Genomic DNA, 23,679 nt, shown 5'->3' with positions numbered 1-23,679 from the left:
AACGGCTACGAGCGGAAGTCAAATATGAAATCTCTAGTCTGTGCTCTTAAAGGCCATGAAATCCGCCCCCTCACTCCTACTCAGGGATATGATGTGAGGGCAGGAGCTGGGGCAGCCATCTCAGACACAGAGGAGGACAGAACCTTGGGGCTCCTACTGTGAAGCAGTGCTTTACGGAACAAGCGGTCCATCACCCCACTTCCAGAGCTACAGAAAATTACATCTCAGCTGACTTAAAAGACTCTGTCAAATTACCTTATAGAAAGGTTAGAAGCTGCTTTCTGGCCTCTTATAACACAGAGACATTCATCAACAGGGAAGAGGAAGTGAAGAAATAAAAAACTACAGCTACTGATGATTTCCTGATCAGAAACCTAAGACTTCACAGTGTGTTTTGGAACCAATGTTAATTCACGGGCACCCTAGGGTGTTTTACCACATAAACAAAGCCTGAAGGAAATCCCTTTCATCAGAGGAGGCATCAGTGAGAGGCAGCCCTGAGCTTATCACTTTCTGGCTCTGAACCTGTGTGAGTTTCGAAGCGTGCGCTCATGAGTGTGTGAGACTCCTGGGGACCCCTGAACCATAGTCTGCCAGGCTCCTCTGTCTGTGGGGTTCTCCAAGAATGCAAGAACACTGGAGCAGGCTGCCAGTTCCTTCTCCGGGGGATCTTCCCGAGCCAGGGATCGAACAGGCGTCTCCTGCATCTCCTGCAATGGAAGGTGGGTTTTTTTTTTATCACTGGTGCCACGTCATGGTCAGACTATTGAACCTGTGCATGAGTGCTAAGTCACTTCAGTCGTGTCTGACTCTTTGCGACCCCATGGACTGCAGCCCGCCAGGCTCCTCTGTACATGGGATTCTCCAGGCAAGCATACTGGAGTGGGTTGCCATGCCCTCCTCCAGGGGATCTTCCCAACCCAGGGATCGAACTTGAGTCTTTTATGTCTCCTGCATTGGCAGGGGGGTTCTGTACCACTAGCGCCACCTGGGAAGTCCAATTCAACCTATGGGACCCTTTTTCTTAAGTGCACAGTGGGAAGAACCAACCACCTTTATCTCTCGGGGGATGCTAAGGGGTCAGAAAAACAGCATAGACCAAGGACCTCGTTCCCTTCCATGTCAGCACTGCCTTTTGTGGCCAGTAACCCATACATCTGGCAAAGGTAAGGTGAGGCGGCCATGCATGATGAACACGGCCCACAGCGAGCCAAACAAATCCTCATGCTGACCCACCTGGGCGTACAGAACGCTTTACAAAGGCCAACAGTGAAAGCAGGGCCCGTGTTCAGACGGGGATGTCACAACCAACCCACCGCCTGTGATCTCAAGCATGGCTTCTTCCGTTTGTGGCGTGAGAGCTCTGATGGAGATGTGGATGGTCCAACAGAAATGTGATGTGGATAGTCCAACAGAAACACGAGACAAGTTTACATCTAATTAAAAAATGTTTAAATGCAAAGTAATTCTCACGACGTATTTAAACTTAACCCAGTCTTTCCCAAATAGCATCATTTCAACTGTACTTCATATTGTTTTTTTTTTAAAGTTACTGAGATCTTCGATTATTGATTCCTTTTACCTACAAAATCTCCAAAATTCCCAAAGCCAGTGTATTTTCCACTTGTGCCACGTCTTAATTAGGAAACGGAATTTTCAAAGCAAATAGACCACTACTATTATAGTTCAGAAGATGTATTCCATACATTGAAAACAGAGATACACATACCCATGTGATTCCCAACAGAAACCCTATGGAACAGCTGAACCCAGCACTGAAATTTAAATCAATAAGGAAATAAAATCTCTAAATCTGATCCTCAGTAACCCTAGCCATGTTTGAGGGTTCTCCTTGGGTCTACAAGGCTTGTGGCCCCTATACTGGATGATGCGGGTCATCAGGGCTGCTAAGAAGCCTGCAGCAGCTAAAATTCGATGACTGTGGTCTGCAGGATGGAAAGACTTGGGAACGTTCCAGGCCACACGATTCCTCTGTAACTGGTCCACATGCAAATTCTTAAATTATGCACCCGCAACATTTTCTTTTTTTCCCCTGACCAATTCCAAATAGATTAAAAAGAAGACCAAACAAACTGCCCAACTTTTAAACTATCCCCTTCTCAAAATAGTGTAACTTCCTGCTACAAAATTATCTTTCATGACGCAAATTTATTTTCATATTTCTACATAGACACTGGAATTTGGGATCTCGGACTGGACTGACCAAGGCAATGAGTTCAAAGTGAGAAGGGCAACAGGTTTGAATTCCACTCTGGATTTTGCAGACTTAGTATAGAAAGGAAAGGAACATAAAATATGTCTTGAATAATCTTTTTAAACATGAATCACTTATTGAAATGATACTATTTTGGAGAGTGAGTTGATCAGATTACTGAATTACTATGTATTAACACATATGTTGCAAATAATGGGCATTCCTGGTGGCTCAGTTAGATTTACCTGCAATGCAGGAGACCCGGGTTCAATCCCTGGTCTGGAAAGATCCCCTGCAGAAGGGAATGGCAACCCACTGCAGTATTCTTGCCTGGACAATCCCATGGACAGAGAAGTCTGGCAGGCTACAGTCCACAGTGTCCCAAAGAGTTGGGGCATGACTGAGAGACTGATTTTTTCTTTTCCGTTGCAAATAATATTAACGTAGCACATATTTAGATACATAATGCAAAAATAATTTATGATTTCTTTTTACTTCTCTACTGTGGCTACTCGAAAAGCTTAAATTAAACTTATGGTTTGCATTCAATTTCTACTGGAGAGTGCAAAAACCCAGACACTTTCTACGGTACCTGCAGGCTCTAAAATGTGTTGCTAATAGTCAGCAAGATGAAACCGCAGTATTTTTTCAAGCTTCGCGTCCACTGCAAAATTTTAATTGTATGCCCATAGCATCATTTTTTTAACTCCTTGACCAATTCAAGACAGATTAATAATCACAAATTGTTCTAAATGCAGACCAGTTTTCCCTAGGGGAAAAAAAAAAGCAATTTTCTGTTTGAGGATATTTTTAATATAGGGACTTATCACAAGTTCTAGTAAGACACCTGAAAGGGTTGTGGGTCTCGAAAAAGCCACGGTCCTCAGCAGGTTGCTCGCGTTGCGGGCAAACACTGACCTCTGAGTGTGTATTAGTATACCTCTCGATTTCAGCACACCTGGCCCAGCAGACAGCAAGGTGAGCTGTGAACCCCAGGGTCCACTGCAGAGCACCTGGGTGTGGACCCCGTCTGGCTGAGGCTGTCTCATCTATAACCTGGGGGTGACGTCACCAGAGCTGCATCCCTCTTCCTAGCAGGTTGCCACGGGAGACCAAGGGTGATGATGCTACAGTGGACTCTGTACCACAGTCAACAGCACAGCTCAAATTTCCGTGCGACCGTGTTTAAGATGGGCTTCCCTGATGGCTCAGCGGGTAAAGAATCCGCCTGCAAATGCAGGAGACACAGGAGACGCGGATTCAGTGGGTTCAACCTCCTGGATCAGGACGAGAAAACGGCAACCCACTCCAGATTCTTGCCTGGAGGATCCCATGGGCAGAGGAGCCTGGTGGGCTACCGTCCAAAGGGTCGCAAAGAGTCAGACACGACTGAGCTTGCACACATTCTGTTTTTAAGATGGGGTGCCGCTGAACAGATATCTTAGCCAGGACTACACACAGTTTCTCTTGCTGTCATTGTTGTATTAAACCTCCTTTTAGACAACACTTCCTGCCCCTTGTACTGTCGACTATCACTTTTAAAATTTAATTACGCCTCGCCCACTCAAAGCGCTGGAGAACCAACAGCTAGAGATGCTTGGGCACCCAGCACATGGAGGTGTGTGCATCTCATCAATGACGGCAAACTGAACACTCTTTTTGCAAGAGGCATTTTATTGTCACTTTGAGTTCTACTTTGAACTACAAAAAAAAAAAAAAAACCTACCATCCAGAGACGGGTTGGTTGAGTTGCCTAGCCACTGAGCTGTTGTTTAGCCCCTGAGCCTACTGAGTCATGTTCCAATCTTTTGCAACCTCACAGACTGTAGCCCACCAGACCCCTCTGTTCAAGGGATTCTCCAGCAAAGAATACTGGAGTGGATTGCCACTTCTTCCTCCAGGGGTAGCTTCCCGACCCAGGGATCGAAGCTGAGTCTCCTGCACTGGCACCTTGATCCTTTACCGCTGAGCCACCAGGCAAGCTCAGCATGGTGTTAAGAAGGAATTCATTTTTGCATAAATGGTGGGATAGCACAGGAGAGCTTTCTCCTTTTATTATTTGGGTGGAGGGAATATGGCTTCCGTTTGCCCACAGGTGGAGCTGGTACCATGTTACCCACACATCCTGGGAAACGGAGTTCAAACTGAGCATCTCTGACCTCGAGCCACAGGCTGGGAGGGAACCTGGCATTCCTCACTTCTGTGCGAATGCAGAAACAAGGAAACTCCTAGTGTGTAGCAGTAACATACTGAGGGGAAAAAGAGCCCTGAGACCTGAGAAGATGCATGTCGTTACAGAAAGAAGGCCATTTCTCCACGCATTACCTCATCGATTGAAATCTGGCAGGAAATGATTCATGCCTAGACTCACACCTATTGAACATAATTTAGAGCAAAAACATTCACACATCATTGAGAAGCGAAAGCCGTTAAGCTATAAGCTGACAAGAACCGTACCCCAAAATCATTACAGCATTTGTTTTTAATAATCTATTGATGAATTTTTTTTTTTGCGGTCACATCAAGAGGCGTGCAGGATTTTAATACCCTGACCAGGGATCAAACCAGCAACCCCTGTCGTGGAAGGGCCAAGTCTTAACCACCCAGACCGTCAGGGGAGTCCTTTTATTGATCACTGCTGTATCATCTTTTTCCTCGCCTCTCATTCCTTTCCTTTCCAGGTTTGGAAACCATTCTTTGGAGAATGAAAAAAAAAAAAAAGAAATACTTAAACGCTCTAAAAGGAGAAACTGAAATAGATCTTTGCAAAGCTTTCCAAATGTGTGACGTTATACAACAGCGAAAGGAGACAGAAGTAACAGCAAACGCAGAGACATCTCACTGATGACTTCAGAGCAACGCAGAAAACAAACAGTCCCCCCCTTGATCCTAGTGTGCCATGAACAGCACCACGCTTCAGAGACACAGCAGAGACATTCAATCAATTCATCTGCACAACAAAGCCTCTGTCACCTGTACACACTCATCCACACACAGACACACACCCCTGGGAAACAAACTTGGGCTAGTGACAAGTAGAAACAAACTGCAAGCCAGCCAGTCGATAATTATAAATATTTCAAGATCTTTTCCTGGCTAACTTAAGAATCTGCGCTTTTCCTCCAGATGTCACTGTGTAAAAACACCGTCTTCTGATAAACACACTAGGAAATGGGAGATGAGCTGAATCCACGTAGAGGAGTGATATTCAAAGGCATCAATCCTCATCCATGAGCAGACAAGAGCGCACACACCTCCTCCCGCCCCCCCCAGCTTTAAGGAAAGGGGTCAAAGAGTTAATGAGCAAAGAACGCATTCTGGTATACGCTCAGTAATAATAATAAGAGCAGGCGCTGACCCGCCTTCCTGCTTTCTGGACTCAACTCCTGTTTGAGACGCAGCCCCGATGTGCAGACTCACACAGTCTGGCTCCGGTCGGGAGACTCAACTTCCCGGCAAACACCAGAAACCGCCCACATAGTTAATAAAGACAGTGCAGTCTTTATTAACAGCCGGCATTCAAGTGGAGCCCAGAGACGTGGAACCCCAAGCAGAACCCAAGCCACTGCTTGCAGAGCAACTTATGTTCAAGTCACAGAAAAAAATAAAAATAAAAAAAGAAAGAAAGAAATGCAAATGACTGGCAAACAGGATGAGATATTCCACCTCATTTTTTTAAAAAATCAAAGAAATGCAAAAACAAAACCAAAAAAAAACCCACAGTTGAACACAATGTCCTGAGCTGTCTGAGAGGCAGGACCCCGCCCCCACCCCAGCCCACCCCACCCCGGGCTCCCCCGCAACAGGGCAAAATTGGCACAACCTTTCAAGGAAAGCACCTTGGGTAATCGGTCTCAAGAGCCCTTCAGCTCCATTCCCAGCCATCTCTCCTAAAGCAAAAAAAAAAAAAAATTGGAGCAACCTGAAGCTCCGGCCACACACGTTAAATCAATGGCAGCACACGCGCTTGACGGGATAGACGCCTGAAAAATGTTTGCAATGAACGTCAGCGATGATCAAACGCTCACTCCGTTAAGGTGAGAGCCGGGTTACAAAGCTGAACCTTCCTGACATTTCAGGCACAGGAAGACAGGCAGCTGGGAGAACAGGTAGCAACAGGCTGATGGGGGAACAAGCGTGGGTGGGCTCAGAGGTGTTGATTTTGTTTCCAGATTCCATTCTCTCTTTTTCTCCCCCCCCAAATTGCTCATGCATGCTATGCAGCACGTTGCTTTTAAAAATCAGGAAAAAAAGGGATCGAGAATCCTGGCCAGCGAGGAGTCATGACTAAATTCCTCATCTGCCGAGGATGAAGAAGATGAATTAAGACAGCGATGTACCTGTTCACCTCTTTCCTAAGAACGTCAACGATGTTCCTCACACGGTGCGGTGTGCCGGGTGGGGGCGAGATTCCTCCTCCTCGGGGGTTCACAGTGATCAGCCTCCTCTGAGTCACCTTGTGAAGTTTTATGATGCCAGAGTCTATAAACACAACATTAAATATTTACGGTTGATATTTGCTGCTTCTAAAAATAACGTGGAGGAGAAGGTCTCTTAACAAGGCCTCTCGCTGAAAGGCGAGACCTTCTCGCAGAAATCACCAAGGCTGCTGATTCCGTAGACGCGCTGACACCCACAGGCCCTGGAAATCCGTGGGCCAGCGAATCCTTCTTTCCCAGTGGACCCCCCCGGGGGGCCTTTCCACCTGAGCCAGGTACCCTGGAGCCATCAAACCCCAGTGTCGATGGGGCCCCAAATCCGCTTATGTGATGGGGCATCTTACTCCACCGAGGAAATGTAACGAAGTATTACATGAGCTCATCAGCTAGGAAGACAGTCTTTTTTCCCCCTACCAAAACTACTTTGCATGCTTTGTTACAGACTAACAGACACGTGGGACAGACAAAAATGTACCATGAAAGAGTTCTGGAAGGCCCAGTGGTTAAGACTCTGAGCGTCCACCGCAGGGGATGTATCGGGTTTGATCTCCTGTCAGGGAAACTCAGATCACACGTGCTGTGTTCATGGTACAGAGCTCGGTCCAAAATAAAGAAAAAAACATATCATGAAAACGCCGGCGGGGTGGACAAGAGTGAAGAGATCTGGGAAAAGGCAGTAAACATGAAGATGGATTCCGCGCAGAAACGGTTTCCTTCAGGAACCAATGCGCTTTACAGGACTCAACTCTGAAAACAGCAGAGGGTGCATCACGAGTACAGTTTATTACAGATAGACCACCCCAAACTAGGATTACTGGACCCATATTCCGAGATGAGGCTGTATTACCTTCTATCGAGCAACGAGTGAAGAAATCTGCGCTTAAAGTTGCTGCTGTTTAGATGCTAAGTCGTGTCCGACTCTTTCCCGACCCTGTGGACTAGAGAGCCTGCCAGGCTCCGTCTGTCCATGGGATTTTGCAGGCAAGATTACCGCAGTGGGGGACTGGATCGGTAAGACTCCATGCTTCCCACACAGGCGGCGCACAGGTTCGATCCTTGGTGGAGGAAGTAAGATTCCCACTCATTGCCTGGTGCAACCCCCAAAAGGTAAAACAAACAAAGAAGTCAGGAGTGGGTTGCCATTTCCTTCTCCACGGGATCTTCCTGACCCACCCAGCCTCATCACATGTCACAGACCTGCCAAGCCCAAAGTGAGATACGTTCTACGAAAGTTGTGGCCAGTATCCCTCAAAACAGAGCCACCACAACCAAGGAGAAGTCTGAGCCGCTGCCCCGGCCCAAAGGAAAGATGGAGCCAGGACAACTGAGTTCAGAGTGATGCCGGGGATGGAATTCCCAGACAGAAAAAGGACACGGGTCGAGAAAATGTTAAATGTGAAAAATAATGTGATATACAGTGGCTGAAATTTTTTAAAATCATGATTTTTTAAAATCATGTATTTCATTTTTTAAAAATTACTTTATTTATTGTAACTGGAGGCTAATGATTTTACAATACTGTGGTGGGTTTTGCCATACATTGACATGGATCAGCCATGGGTGTACATGTGTCCCCATCCTGATCCCCCCACCACCTCCCTCCCCATCCCATCCCTCTGGGTCATCCCAGGGCACCAGCCTCGAGCACCCTGTCTCATGCATTGAACCTGGACTGGCTGTCTCTTTCACATATGATAATATACATGTTTCAATGCTATTCTCTCAAATCATCCCACCCTCGTCTTCTCCCACAGAGTCTAAAAGTCTGTTCTTTACATCTGTGTCTCTTTTGCTGTCTTGCATATAGGGGCATCGTTACCATCTTTCTAAATTCCATATACATGCATGAGTATACTGTATTGGTGTTTTTCTTTCTGAGCTACTTCACTCTGTATAATAGGCCCCAGTTTCATCCACCTCATTAGAACTGATTCCATGCGTTCTTTTTAATGGCTGCTTTACGACAAAAAGCCCAGAGAGGGGTCTCATTCTTCCAGCAAAGATGGCTCAACCATGATGGTTAAGAAATCTGTGCAGGAGTGGTCATACTTGCCACCTACATAAAGGTCCGTGTCTCTGGGTAGCAAATCTGCACATACACACAGGTTCCCAAACCCACCCCCATCTGGGTCAACAGCTGTTACTGCGGGAAAACCACCAATAATTCTTTCAGTTATGAGCGAGCCTCACTCCAAATCTTTGGATGCATCAGCAATCATCGGTGTTGGGAACCCTGGAATAAACACACGCGTGCACACACACACACATATGATCCTATCAAGATGCATTTCCATCCTTCAAAATGCCATTTTCTTTCACTTCTATTTGATTTTCCACCTTTCCTCCCTTAGGAATTTTGGCTATCTGCCTTAGCTGAACTTGAAAAGGCAGGGAAGATGAGCGTCTATGGGAGAAAAACTGAAGTTGGGGGTGGGGTGGGGGGAAGGATACTGGCGAAGCCCTGGATCACGGCGTGATGGCCACTAGCTGTGAAGGTGGCAACATCTCCAACCTCGTGCCAGAGAGACCAGAAGCATTCTGGGCAAGGCAAGGGCTTCCCATGCAGCCTTTCCACGTGCAAAGGCTTCTATGCATGAAGGCCGCAGACACAGCCGGCCTGGGGGTCAGACCCTTTGGCGTCCACCTAGGGCCAGGTCTGGTTCCCTATGTGGGAAAGCCCCTTCTCTCTGCACGGCAGTTACCTTTCTAGAAAACGTGAACAAGACAATGTTGACTCTGAAGAGCCTCCAAAATGTTCATTCAGTCAAGCTGCAAGTGCAGAATTCACAAAACGCGATTCGCTACCCACCGGGTTCATTTCTTATGTCTATGCTCAGTCCTGTCTGACTCTCTGCGACCCCGTGGACTGTAGCCCACCAGGCTCCTCTGTCCCTGGGATTCTCCAGGCAACGATACTGCAGTGGGTTGCCATGCCCTTCTCCAGGGGGAAATCTTCCTGACCCAGGGATTGAACCTGGGTCTTCTGCACTGACAGGCAGGTCCTTTGCAGTCTCAGCCACCAGGGAAGCCCTTTCTTCTATCTGACGTGCCTTTAAATTACTGTGAAGAGGTCATTTGAGCTTACACTTTACCTGTGCACTTTTATAGCCTCACTGGCACAGGGAGGTTATCTGCTGAATGAATGAATGATGCTATCACTGAAACTGAAATGCAATAAAGATGTTATCATCTTTGAAACTGTCAGAAAGAGCTGGGGGGTGGTCGGGGGGAAATTCTCATTCATTTTTCCCCCCCATTAACTTTGCCTAGAAGACAATAAAAAATAATAAGAGGGCAATTCATTATTTAGAAAAGGCAAGGGCAACCTTTCCTAAATGTCTTGGGGCAGAAGGTGCATGTGCAGGGGCAGCAATAATTCAGGCAGTCACTAAAGATTTATTTACCTGCATTTAAGGAGGAGGTGGGAGAGCTGACCAGCCACTCCACTGGGGACTCAATGGATGTTTCCATCTCACGGAAGGGAAACTGATTTTCTGTCCAAGAATATCATGGAGAGCACAAAGCAGGTGCATCATTTTTATTTAGCTAGGTAGTAAAGCGACGGGCTTCTGAGATGGTGCTCGTGGTAAAGAATCTACCCGCCAGTGCAGGAGATGCAAGAGACTCGGGTTCGATCCCCGAATTGGGACGATTCCCCTGGAGAAGGAAACCAGCAACCTGCTCCAGTATTATTGCCCTGGAGAATCCCACGGACAGAGGAGCCTGGCGGGCTACAGTCCACGGGGCCCCAAGAGTCAGACACGGCTGAGAACACACACACACACATACACACACACACACACACACACACAGAGACTAAAGTGACAGTCTTTACAGGTAGATTCTATTGTATCCAAAAGGTAGGCACAGACACGTCTAGAGAAATTTCCCCACACTCTTCTGACAGTTGACTATGTACTCAAGTGAATAATTCTCTAACCAAGATGGCAACTGATGGGTGCAGAAAAGAAAAGGCTGTGGTACGCAGCCTCTTAACATGCATTTTTATTTGTTATCTCATTTATGTGGCCCTACCGTATAAGCATGTGGAATCTTAGCTCCCCAACCAGGGATCAAACCCATGCAGCGTTAAGGATGGAGGCCTAAGCACTAGACGCCAGAGAAGGCCCCAGGCAGCCTCTGAGACCAAGTCCAAGGAGCCCCACCCGCCCTGGTATCTGAACCCATGAACAGTCCCAACCCATACTGACCAGGATTGGTCTATGAGACCTACAGAACACGGCAGAAGGAATAGCACGTCCCCTCTAGATCGGGTTGTGAAAGCATGTGGCTTGCAGCACTTTCCTTTTCATGTTTTTTTTTTTTTAATGGTTCTATTGTTATTTATTTTTGGCTGTGCACGAGGCATATTGGACCTTAGTTCCCCATCCAGGGCTGGAAGATCTCCTTGCACTGGCAGATTATACAGTCTTAATCCCTGGGTTGGGAAGATCTCCTGGAGAAGGAAATGGCAACCCACTCCAGTATTATTGCCTGGAGAATCCCACGGACGGAGGAGCCTGGTGGGTCCACGGGGTCGCAAAGTGTCGGACACGACTGGGCGACTTCACTTTCACTTTCACCCACTGCTCCACCAGGGAAGTCCCCAGCACTGTCTTTTTCTGTCTGTCTCTTCCATTCTGTTTTCCCTCCTCTGCTCTCTCTCTCTCTCTCTCTCTCTCTCCCTCTCTCTCGATCACACACTCTGGGGAAGCCAGGTCACAGGCAGCCCTGCAGAGACGGGAGCGGACTGAAGCCTCCCACCAATCGCCACGTTCGTGAATGAGCTTAGGGTTGAGCCTCCAGCCTGACACGACGCTCAAGAGACGGCGGTCTTGGGGCCAACGTGCTGACTGCAAACTCACGGGAGACGGCAAGCTCATCTGCGCTCGGATTCCCGAGTCTCAACCCGCGGGAGATGATCCGGGTCTGCAGTGCTCAGCTGTGGAGTGCTGGGGTGATCTCTCACACCCCGGCGGATAAACAACACAGGGGCTGGAACTGGGAACGCACGGGTGGACGTCAGAGAACGCTGGCATAGAAACTAACCCCGTTCATTCCCTCCCCACAGCTCGCCAACCCCTCCAAGCCAATTAGTATCTAATTCCATTTGTTTGCCTTCAACCAAGCAGGCAAACACACAAACAGCTACAAACGTAAGACCCAGAAAACTGCATGCGTCTATCTTGCCCCCAGCACATAGTTCTCCTTCAGTAAAACCGGGGTCTACCACATAAACCATGCACGCTTAGAAACCACACTGACATTTTCACCCCTAAATCCGCAGCAATCACTTGCTCCCCTCGGTTAGGCATTTCCACGTCCAAATGGTACAAAAGAGGCATTTTCCCACGGCAGTTGTTTGTTGTTTAGTTGCTCAGTCATGTCCGGCTCTTTTGAGATCTCATGGACTGTAGCCCGCCAGGCTCCTCTGTCCACGGGATTCTCCAGGCAAGAATACTGGAGTGGATTGCCATGCCCTCCTCCAGGGGATCTACCTGACCCAGAGATGGAACTTGAGTCTCTTGCATTGGCCTGTGGGTTCTTTACCACTGAGCCACCATTTCCCATTAGATTAGAAGAAAAGTTGCTTCCAATCAAGCATAAAGTTTTTGATTCAGAATGAGATGAATCCTAGACGTGTTTGCCTTATTTTGGCAAATTCTTGACGTAAGGTCTTGAGACGCTGTGTTGTGCACATTAAGAATACCTTACTGTTTTGATTGTGCCTTCTGCCTTTTATATAAAAATGAGCTGGCATTAGATGTTTCTTGGTGGAGTGCCCGCTGGGAGGTTCTGATGGGCTGCGTCTCAGTTCAGTTCAGTTGAGTCGCTCAGTCGTGTCCAACTCTGCGATCCCGTGGACTGCAGTATGCCAGGCCTCCCTGTCCATCACCAACTCCTGGAGCTTACCCAAAGTCATGTCCATTTAGCCGGTGATGCCATCCAACCATCTCATCCTCTGTCGTCCCCTTCTCCGCCTGCCCTCAATCTTTCTCAGCATCAGGGTCTGTTCCATAGAGTCAGGTCTTCACATCAGGTGGCCAAAGTATTGGAGTTTCAGCATCATCAGTCCTTCCAATGAATATTCAGGAGTGACCTCCTTTAGGATGGACTGGTTGGATCTCCTTGCAGTCCGAGGGACTCTCAAGAGTCTTCTCCAACACCACAGTTCAAAGGCATCAATTCTTTGGTGCTCAGCCTTCTTACTGGTCCAACTCTTACATCCATACATGACTACTGGAAAAACCATAGCTTTGACTACACAGACCTTTGTTGGTAAAGTAACGTCTCTGCTTTTTAATATGCTATCTAGGTCGTTAAAGAATAGACTGACCTGAAAGAAGAGTCCTCACTTGTGGCTTTCAAGTATTCTGGATTATTTTCTCACACGCAGAATTCCCGTTTCTGGTTAGTACTCACAGCAGCACCCAAAAACGGTGGATGTGCACATATTCTAACTGGGGCCCTAATTATGGAGCTGGATTGGGCTCACGGGCTGTAATTAACAACGGAAAATCATATCCCCCATTGTCCAAAGTGCTACTGGAAGCTGACCATGCAAGGCCCCAAGGTCCATCCCCGAGGGGTGAACACGGTGATGGGGCACCCAGGTGACCTGCTGTTTACCACGTGAAGCCATCGTCACCGAGAAAGGCGACCCCAAGGTCAAGGTGTCACCCGCCACACTCTGAGACCTTCCAAGTTCGGGGCGTTTCTGAGCAGACGTGTTGCCTGTTCAACACGTTCCCCTGAAAAGCTCCAGGAAGCCTTGAAGTATGCGTCAGGCCCACTCCAGCTCCCCTGGTGGCTCAGCTGGGAAAGAATCCGCCTGCAATGCTGGAGATCTGGGTTCGATCCCTGGGTTGGGAAGGTCCCCTGGAGAAGGGAAAGGCTACCCACTCCTGTATCCTGGCCTGGAGAATCCCACGGGCTGTACAGTCCACGGGGTCGCAAAGAGTTGGACGCGACTGAGCGACTTTCACTTTTGCTACCAACGAATCTTCCACGGTGCAATTTCTTTCGGAGCAAACTGGACAAGACTCTGTGGAAGGGCCTGGGGATTCCAGGCACCAAAACCACTCAGAGGAACAACTGGTCCTACCCTCGATCACCTCTGGTGGGAAAAGGAAGGGACTTGCACTACAGATTGCAGACTCTAGAGACTGCCCTGGCGGCTGCGGGCTTTGCACGGTCAACATCACGTGGTTGCATCACGGAATATTCCAGGGACCAGGCTAAGTGCAGCCACAGTCCACATGGACCATGCGTTCTGGGGCTGCCCCTGTCGGCTTGCGGCTTTGCACGGTCAACGTCACGTGTTGGCATCACGGAATATTCCGGGGACCAGGCTAAGTGCGCCCACAGTCTCCACTTCGTCCACTTCATCCCCTGAACCCCATCCTCGTAAGCAGCAGCCCTCCGGGCCGGTCTCAAGGGAAAGCCCACCGCCTCCTGCTCGCCTGTGACCGAGAACAGGCTCCACGAACCAGCAAAGTCGCCCACACCTCCATGAACTGCGGCTCACGAAAGAGCACCTCCTGACGGACAGGCCACAAGAGCGGCCAGACCTTCCAGAACATCAGGAAAGAGTCCACTGGGCTTCTAGGTAAGATGGTCAACCAGGCCCCACAACAGCAGGCCTGGCGGGTGGCGGGTCACCGCGCCTGCAGCTCTGTTCTGTCGGCTCGTTCATTTAATTAAAGACAAAGAATTTATATCGGTTTGAATTTCTTCCTCCACTTTGTAAATGGCCAAGGGTCAAGGCAGATCGCTACGACTACGGGTTGAACTGGGCCCCCCAAAAAGATATCTTGTGGTCCCAAAGCCCGGGACACCTTAGAGCAGGACCTCATTTGGAAATAGGTGGGTCATGGATAGAATTCATCAAGATGAAACGCCAACTCAAAGCCACAATGAGGTACCACCTGACCCTGTCAGACTGTTGAGCGTGGGCTCAGCCAGATAGACAATAAATGACAAGTGTCGTCAAGGATGCAGAGAAAATGGAACCCGCATGATGCAGGGATGGTGAGGATGTAGACTGGTGCAGCTACTGCGGAAAACAGCTCGGAGCTTCCCCGGAACATTAAAAACAGAACAATCGCATGATCTAGCCAATGCCACTTCTGGGCATTTTCCTGAAGAAAACAAAAGCACAAACTGGAAGAGATACACATACCCCTATGTTCACTGCAGAATCATTTAGAATAGCCACGGTCTGAAAGCAACCTCAGTGTCCACCGAGAGATGAACAGATAAAGAAAATGCCTCTCACACACACAGAGGAAAATGGCTCAGCCATGAAAAAAGAATGAAATCTTGCCATCTGTGACCACACGGATGCACCCGGAGGGCATTCAAGTTCACTCGCTCAGTCGTGTCCGACTCTCTGCGATCCCACGGACTGCAGCACGCCAGGCTTCCCTGTCCATCACCAACTCCCCGAGCCTGCTCAAACTCATGTCCATCGAGTCAGTGTACGGTATTACCTGAAACTAAATAAGTCAAAGAGAAATATGGCATGATTTCATTTACACACAGAATCTAAGAATCGAAACAAATGAACAAACACAACAAGACAGAAAACAGACTCATAGAAAGAGGTGGTTGGCAGGGGGCAGGAGGTGAAGGTGAGTGAAATATATAAGGGAGCTTAAGAGGGAGAAACGTCCAGTTACAAAGTGAGTCAAGGAGATGAAACGCAGAGCCTGGGGAATACGGTCAATAATAGTGTCACATGTTAGTACGGTGACAGATGGTAACTAGACTGGTCGTGGTGATCATTCTGTAATATATAGAAATATGGAGCTATTAGTCATGCACCCGGAATTAACACAGTGTTGCCAGGTCAATTTGGGCTTCCCTGGTGGCTCAGGTGGTAAAAGAATCAACCTGGGTTCGATCCCTGGGTTGGGAAGATCCCCTCGAGAAGGAACGGTAACCCACTCCAGTGTTCTTGCCTGGAGAATCCCATGGGCAGAGGAGCCTGTCGGGCTGCAGTCCATGAGGTTGCAAAGAGTCAGACACGACTGAGCAAATAACATTTTCACTCCTTTCACGGCTCACTGTACATCCAATCACACACACACAGAGAATTCATCAGACGAGGTCATAGTGGAGCAGGGCGGGCTGTTAACCCACTATGATGGTGTCCATGTAAGAAAATGACCACATGAAGACAGAGATACCCAGACAAGGCGGAGATTAGGGTGACGTAGGTGTAAGTCTTAAACTCCAATATTTTGGCCACCTGATGCAGACAGCTGACTCATTTGAAAGGATGCAGATGCTGGGAAAGATTGAAGGCAAGAGGAGAAGGGGAGACAGAGGATGGGATGGTTGGATGGCACCACTGACTCGATGGACGTGGGTTTGGGTGGACTCCGGGAGCTGGTGATGGACAGGGAGGCCTGGCGTGTGCGGTTCATGGGGTCGTGAAGAGTCGGACACGACTGAGTGACTGAACTGAACTGATGTGTAAGTCCTGGAATATCCAGGGTTGCTGGAAACCATGAAAGCTAGAAGACGGGCAAGAAAGGAGCCCGGCCAGAGCCTTCAGCAGAGGGCCAGCCTGATGACGTCTCGATCTGATACTTCTGGCCCCCAGAACTGTGAGAGAATGGGCTCCAGCTGTTTAAAGTCACGTGGCTGGTGGAATTTTGTTCGGGCTGCCCTAGGAACCCGCTATGACCACTAAGAAGCATGGTTTCTAATCTGCTTTATAATCAAGACAAGTGTTCATTAATAAATTATTGTTTCCAAATGTAATGGAACAGCAATTTTCATAAGAGAAGACATTCATTTCTTTAAAAGAGAAAAAAAAATCAAATAAAAGGAATTCCCTCACAGACTGTCAGGGAATCCGTGTGTAAAGAAAAGGTCCCTCTGGCCGGCTTTGGTCCTGGGTGGGGGCTTCAGACCTTCAATACCCAGGTGGTCAACCCAACATTCAACCTCAATCATCCAGGCCTCCACTGCATCCCCTCCACATCCTGGGAGGAACCTGGGGTTCAGGTGGGGATGGAGTGGGACGAGGTACAAGATTCCATGTTACCGAGTTGACATTTTCGGGGCTGAAAAATGCTGCCCACAAATGCACAGATCAAAAGCATGTTTGTTTACATGACTGGTATCAACATGCATGCCCATGCATGCATTTTTAAGTCTTTCGTTAATTTCTACTGTGTTTAACATCGCTTAGATGATTCTTCTAAAAACCAAGCTGGTATGTGGTTTGAGACCAATAGGAGAGGCCCTCAAACTCCAGTTCAGCCAGGCCCCCAGGGTCCGTGACATCAAATCTCAGCACGGATGAGACACCACCGCCATAATGAGAATCTCTCTATTCCTCCCGGTAATGAGCCCTCCTGAAGAATTAATTAAAAATCCTGACACGGCTTCTCTGAAAGTAGAAAGGTGGGTTTCTTGAAGGGAGCAGAAGAAACAAGTTTGTACCGGCGTGCATGCTTATTCACCCACCGTTACGCTCATGTTTTAGGATGTCTGCAAAGTCAAGCGATCTTCACGTACTCCGGGAGTTCCCCAGTGTTATCAGCCAACACATCATGCTTCCTGTTTAACAGGACTGACAAGAATGCCGACTCCATGTGGATTAAGTTCTATATGTGATTAAGAGCTAAGTCTGCTTAGTCAGCCATAAAATAATAAAATAAACACCATTTACAACACTATGAACCCAGAGAAGGTCGTACAGAGTGAAGTATCTCAGACAAAGAAAGATAAATATTATATGATATCATTTATATGTGGAAGCTAAAAAAAGAAAGAAAAAAAAAACTGGTACAAATGAATATATTCACAAAATAAAAGAGAGTCACAGATTTACAAAACAAGCTTATGGTTACCAGGAGCTGGGGAGGGTAGAAAAATTGGGGAGACTGAAATGAACATACACATTACTAGATATAAAATAGGAAACTAACACGGACCTACTGTATAGCCCAGAGAACTGTACCCAATACTCTGCAATGGCTTACATGGGAAAAGAATCTGAAAAAGAGTGGATATATGTGTATGTATAACTGATTCACTTTGCTTTACACCTGAAACTAACACAACATTGCAAATCGATTATAATCCAATTTAAAAAAAACAAAATCTACCTTTTGAACTTCTGGATTCTGTTATTCCATGAGCAGTCAACCGAGACCAATTATTACAAAGAACAAAGGATACCACCTTGAGGCTTTCCTGATATTTATAAAAGCAAAAAGACACAGTCTAACATCATTTATTAAATAGCATCTAACTTATAAGAGGGGGATTTCCTGAGAGCTCAGTTGGTAAAGAATCTGCGTGCAATGCAGGAGACCCTGGTTAAATTCCTGGGTCGGGAAGATCTCCCGGAGATGGGAAAGGCTACCCACTCCAGTATTCTGGCCTGGAGAATTGCATGGACTATGCAGACCACGGGGTTGCAAAGAAACATGGGGTTTCTGGTTTTAGAAAAGGCAGAGAAACCAGAGATCAAATTGCCAACATCTGTTGGATTATCAAGCAACAGACCTCCAGAGAAACATCTATTTCTGCTTTATTGACTATGCCAAAACTTTTGACCACGAACTGTAGAAAATTCTTAAAGAGATGGGAATACCAGACCACCTGACCTACCTCTTGAGAAACCTGTATGCAGGTCAGGAAGCAACAGTTAGGACAGGACATGGAACAAGACTGGTTCCAAACAGGAAAAGGAGTGTGTCAAGGCTGTACATTGTCACCCTGCATATTTAACTTCCATGCAGAGTACATCATGAGAAATGCTGTGCTGGATGAAGCACAAGCTGCAATCAAGATTGCCGGGAGAAATATCAATAACCTCAGATATGCAGATGACACCACCCTTATGGCAGAAAGTGAAGAAGAACTAAAGAGTCTCTTGATGAAAGTGAAAGAGGAGAGTGAAAAAGTTGGCTTAAAACTCAACATTCAGAAAACTAAGATCATGGCATCTGGTCTCATCACTTCATGGCAAATAGATGGGGAAACCGTGGAAACAGTGACAGACATTTTTTTTTTTTTTTTTGGCTCCAAAATCACTGCAGATGGTGACTGCAGCCATGAAACTAAAAGATGCTTCCTCCTTGGGAAAAAAGTTATGACCAACCTAGACAGCATATTGAGAAGCAGAGACATTACTTTGCCAACAAAGGTCCATCTAGTCAAGGTTATGGTTTTCCAGTAGTCATGTATGGATGTGAAAGCTGGACTATAAAGAAAGCTGAACGCCGAAGAATGGATGCTTTTGAACTGTCTTATTGGAGAAGACTCTTGAGAGTTCCTTAGACTGCAAGGAGATCCAACCAACCAGTCCATCCTAAGGGAGATCAGTCCTGAGTGTTCATTGGAAGGACTGATGTTGAAGCTGAAGCTCCAATACTTTGGCCACCTGATGCAAAGAACTGACTCATTGGAAAAAACCCTGATGCTGGGAAAGATTGAGGGCAGGAGGAGAAGGGGATGACAGAAGGTGAGATGGTTGGATGGCATCACCGACTCCATGGACATGAGTTTGAGTAAACTCCGGGAGTTGGTGATGGACAGGGAGGCCTGGCGTGCTGCAGTCCATGGGGTCACAAAGAGTCGGACACAAGTGAGCCAACAACCGACCAACCCAATACTTGTTATCCACCTGGTCGGAAAGAAACTACCTCTTGACTTTAGCTTGTTAATCAACTATCATTTTAAAAATACAAGTTGACATTCAACTTCAAAGCCAGGTATTTCAAAGCAGATGAGCTCTGAATCCGCAACCAGTGACTGCTTTTGACCCAATTTCACAACAAAGGTCTCCGAGCCCAGGCATTCTCAGAGCCAATCAGAAGGGCTTATAGCAGGTTACAAATTCACCTGGGTCAGAAAATTGGTGGCAAGGCAAGCTGAAATCCCAACACCCCCAGTCTACGAGGGAAGGAGAGGAACTTGAAGACAACTGTGTCCTTAATGATCTCTGACTGTTTGCTTGCGGTCACCGCACTGAGCTTCCATAGCGCCATGAGATGTTACAGATGGTTCTGCAAGATGACACACGGCACAGAATACTGCCGTTGGTCATTAACTACCTCTTTGTGCAAAAAAAACAAACCACACACACACAAAAAAAACAGCATTTGCCTATGATCATGTTGACAAGAAGGAAAAACGCCATCGGGGAGCTGATCATGCCCAGGTTCCCGTGGACGTGGTCAGCATTTCAAGTGTCACTCTGGACACACAGCTGTGGGCTGGGGCTGCAGATGCTTGCACATCCTTCCCTAGGATCTCGAGCTGGCCACCCGAGACTCTGAAGTCTCTCATTGCACCCCCCCATCAGAGGAGTGGGAGAGTGGCCCCGGAAGATTGAACGAGAAAGTGGAGACCCTGGCAGTGTGAACCAAGAGGGTCCGAATGGAAGACATCAAAGACATCACGAGCCTTATTTCCTTCCAATGATCTTCATTTCCAGGGGAGTGGGCGTCCCAGGTCACACCTCCAGGGGAGCTGATGGGTCAGTGTCTGCTACTCCCTTCCAGAAACAAGTTCTGTCCTTACAGACACTGCCTAAAGCTGGACAACCGTCTGCAACCTCTGCCATTCATGTGATAAAACACCCCACACGTGTAACCCAGCCCGGGGAGCACGTTCCTCCAGGGGAGCCCAGCCCTCACCCAACAACGCGTTCCTGAAATCTCCACGTGGCCCACTTGCAGGCACCAGGATCCCAGCACAATTTGACCCCAATGTTCATGTTGGCCCATCTGTGAGGACACAGAGTAACTGGTGAAGGCCGAAGGTGGGGTGCCGTCGTCCAGGCCCTGAGCTGCCCCCCCCAGATTTCTACCACCCCCCGAGTCTCGGATCCCACTGCTGCAAAACGTAACGCCCCGGGTCTCCCCCGGTGGGCTGGTGACTGGAAATCTGCCTGCCAAGGCAGGAGACACAGGCTAGGCTCTGTCCCTGGCCTGGGAGGGTTCCACATGCTGTGGGGCAACTGAGCCTACGTACCACAAGTACTGAGCCCACATGCCACAACTACTGAGCCACACGCCACAACTGAGTCCACGTGCCACAACTGAGTCCACGTGCCACAAGTACTGAGCCACACGCCACAACTGAGTCCACATGCCACAACTGAGTCCACGTGCCACAACTGAGTCCACGTGCCACAAGTACTGAGTCCACTTGCCACAAGTACTGAGCCCACATGCCACAACTACTGAGCCACACGCCACAACTGAGTCCACGTGCCACAACTGAGTCCACATGCCACAAGTACTGAGCCACATGCCACAACTGAGTCCACGTGCCACAAGTACTGAGCCACACGCCACAACTGAGTCCACGTGCCACAACTGAGTCCACATGCCACAAGTACTGAGCCACACGCCACAACTGAGTCCACGTGCCACAACTGAGTCCACGTGCCACAACTGAGTCCATGTGCCACAAGTACTGAGTCACACGCCACAACTGAGTCCACGTGCCACAACTGAGTCCACATGCCACAACTGAGTCCACGTGCCACAACTGAGTCCACGTGCCACAAGTACTGAGCCTGCGTGCCACAAGTACTGAGCCCACATGCCACAACTACTGAGCCCACACGCCACAACTGAGTCCACGTGCCACAACTGAGTCCACGTGCCACAAGTACTGAGCCACACGCCACAACTGAGTCCACATGCCACAACTGAGTCCACGTGCCACAACTGAGTCCACGTGCCACAAGTACTGAGCCTGCGTGCCACAAGTACTGAGCCCACATGCCACAACTACTGAGCCCACACGCCACAACTGAGTCCACGTGCCACAACTGAGTCCACGTGCCACAAGTACTGAGCCACACGCCACAACTGAGTCCACGTGCCACAAGTACTGAGCCTGCGTGCCACAAGTACTGAGCCCACATGCCACAACTACTGAGCCCACACGCCACAACTGAGTCCACGTGCCACAACTGAGTCCACGTGCCACAAGTACTGAGCCACACGCCACAACTGAGTCCACGTGCCACAAGTACTGAGCCACATGCCACAACTGAGTCCACATGCCACAAGTACTGAGCCACATGCCACAACTGAGTCCACGTGCCACAACTGAGTCCACGTGCCACAACTGAGTCCATGTGCCACAAGTACTGAGTCACACGCCACAACTGAGTCCACGTGCCACAACTGAGTCCACATGCCACAACTGAGTCCACGTGCCACAACTGAGTCCACATGCCACAAGTACTGAGTCACACGCCACAACTGAGTCCACGTGCCACAACTGAGTCACACGCCACAACTGAGTCCACGTGCCACAACTGAGTCCACGTGCCACAACTGAGTCCACGTGCCACAACTGAGTCCATGTGCCACAAGTACTGAGTCACACGCCACAACTGAGTCCACGTGCCACAACTGAGTCCACATGCCACAACTGAGTCCACGTGCCACAAGTACTGAGCCTGCGTGCCACAAGTACTGAGCCCACATGCCACAACTACTGAGCCCACACGCCACAACTGAGTCCACGTGCCACAACTGAGTCCACGTGCCACAAGTACTGAGCCACACGCCACAACTGAGTCCACGTGCCACAACTGAGTCCACGTGCCACAAGTACTGAGCCTGCGTGCCACAAGTACTGAGCCCACATGCCACAAGTACTGAGTCCACTTGCCACAACTACTGAGCCACACACCACAACTGAGTCCACATGCCACAAGTACTGAGCCTGCATGCCACAAGTACTGAGCCCACATGCCACAACTACTGAGCCCACATGCCACAACTGAGTCCACGTGCCACAACTGAGTCCACGTGCCACAACTGAGTCCACGTGCCACAACTGAGTCCACATGCCACAACTGAGTCCACATGCCACAACTGAGTCCACGTGCCACAACTGAGTCCACATGCCACAAGTACTGAGTCACACGCCACAACTGAGTCCACGTGCCACAAGTACTGAGCCACATGCCACAACTGAGTCCACGTGCCACAACTGAGTCCACGTGCCACAACTGAGTCCATGTGCCACAAGTACTGAATCACACGCCACAACTGAGTCCACGTGCCACAACTGAGTCCACGTGCCACAACTGAGTCCACGTGCCACAACTGAGTCCATGTGCCACAAGTACTGAGTCACACGCCACAACTGAGTCCACGTGCCACAACTGAGTCACACGCCACAACTGAGTCCACGTGCCACAACTGAGTCCACGTGCCACAACTGAGTCCACGTGCCACAACTGAGTCCATGTGCCACAAGTACTGAGTCACACGCCACAACTGAGTCCACGTGCCACAACTGAGTCCACATGCCACAACTGAGTCCACGTGCCACAAGTACTGAGCCTGCGTGCCACAAGTACTGAGCCCACATGCCACAACTACTGAGCCCACACGCCACAACTGAGTCCACGTGCCACAACTGAGTCCACGTGCCACAAGTACTGAGCCACACGCCACAACTGAGTCCACGTGCCACAACTGAGTCCACGTGCCACAAGTACTGAGCCTGCGTGCCACAAGTACTGAGCCCACATGCCACAAGTACTGAGTCCACTTGCCACAACTACTGAGCCACACACCACAACTGAGTCCACATGCCACAAGTACTGAGCCTGCATGCCACAAGTACTGAGCCCACATGCCACAACTACTGAGCCCACATGCCACAACTGAGTCCACGTGCCACAACTGAGTCCACGTGCCACAACTGAGTCCACGTGCCACAAGTACTGAGCCACACGCCACAACTGAGTCCACATGCCACAACTGAGTCCACGTGCCACAACTGAGTCCACGTGCCACAAGTACTGAGTCCACTTGCCACAAGTACTGAGCCCACATGCCACAACTACTGAGCCACACGCCACAACTGAGTCCACGTGCCACAACTGAGTCCACATGCCACAAGTACTGAGCCACACGCCACAACTGAGTCCACGTGCCACAAGTACTGAGCCACATGCCACAACTGAGTCCACATGCCACAAGTACTGAGCCACACGCCACAACTGAGTCCACGTGC

At 48.8% G+C, this 23,679-nt stretch overlaps 1 protein-coding gene across 3 annotated transcripts in view; it reads right to left on the bottom strand.

Annotated features, from left to right (window-relative positions):
- TBL1X (transducin beta like 1 X-linked) overlaps positions 1-23,679 on the bottom strand; it is a 244,451-nt gene that overhangs the window by 99,492 nt on the left and 121,280 nt on the right. For 2 of the 3 annotated variants that reach the window (XM_065915107.1, XM_065915108.1), the window contains exon 3: positions 6,556-6,697. The exons of the other annotated variant lie outside the window; for it this stretch is intronic. The gene's annotated coding sequence lies outside the window, so the exon portion shown is untranslated. The remainder of the gene's footprint in view (positions 1-6,555; positions 6,698-23,679) is intronic. 3 annotated transcript variants of the gene reach the window in all.

Source organism: Muntiacus reevesi, chromosome X, assembly GCF_963930625.1.
Source record: "Muntiacus reevesi chromosome X, mMunRee1.1, whole genome shotgun sequence".
NCBI classification, from domain to species: domain Eukaryota; kingdom Metazoa; phylum Chordata; class Mammalia; order Artiodactyla; family Cervidae; genus Muntiacus; species Muntiacus reevesi.
Note: the sequence above shows the minus strand (reverse complement) of the source record. Positions and strands in the feature narration are given on the sequence as shown.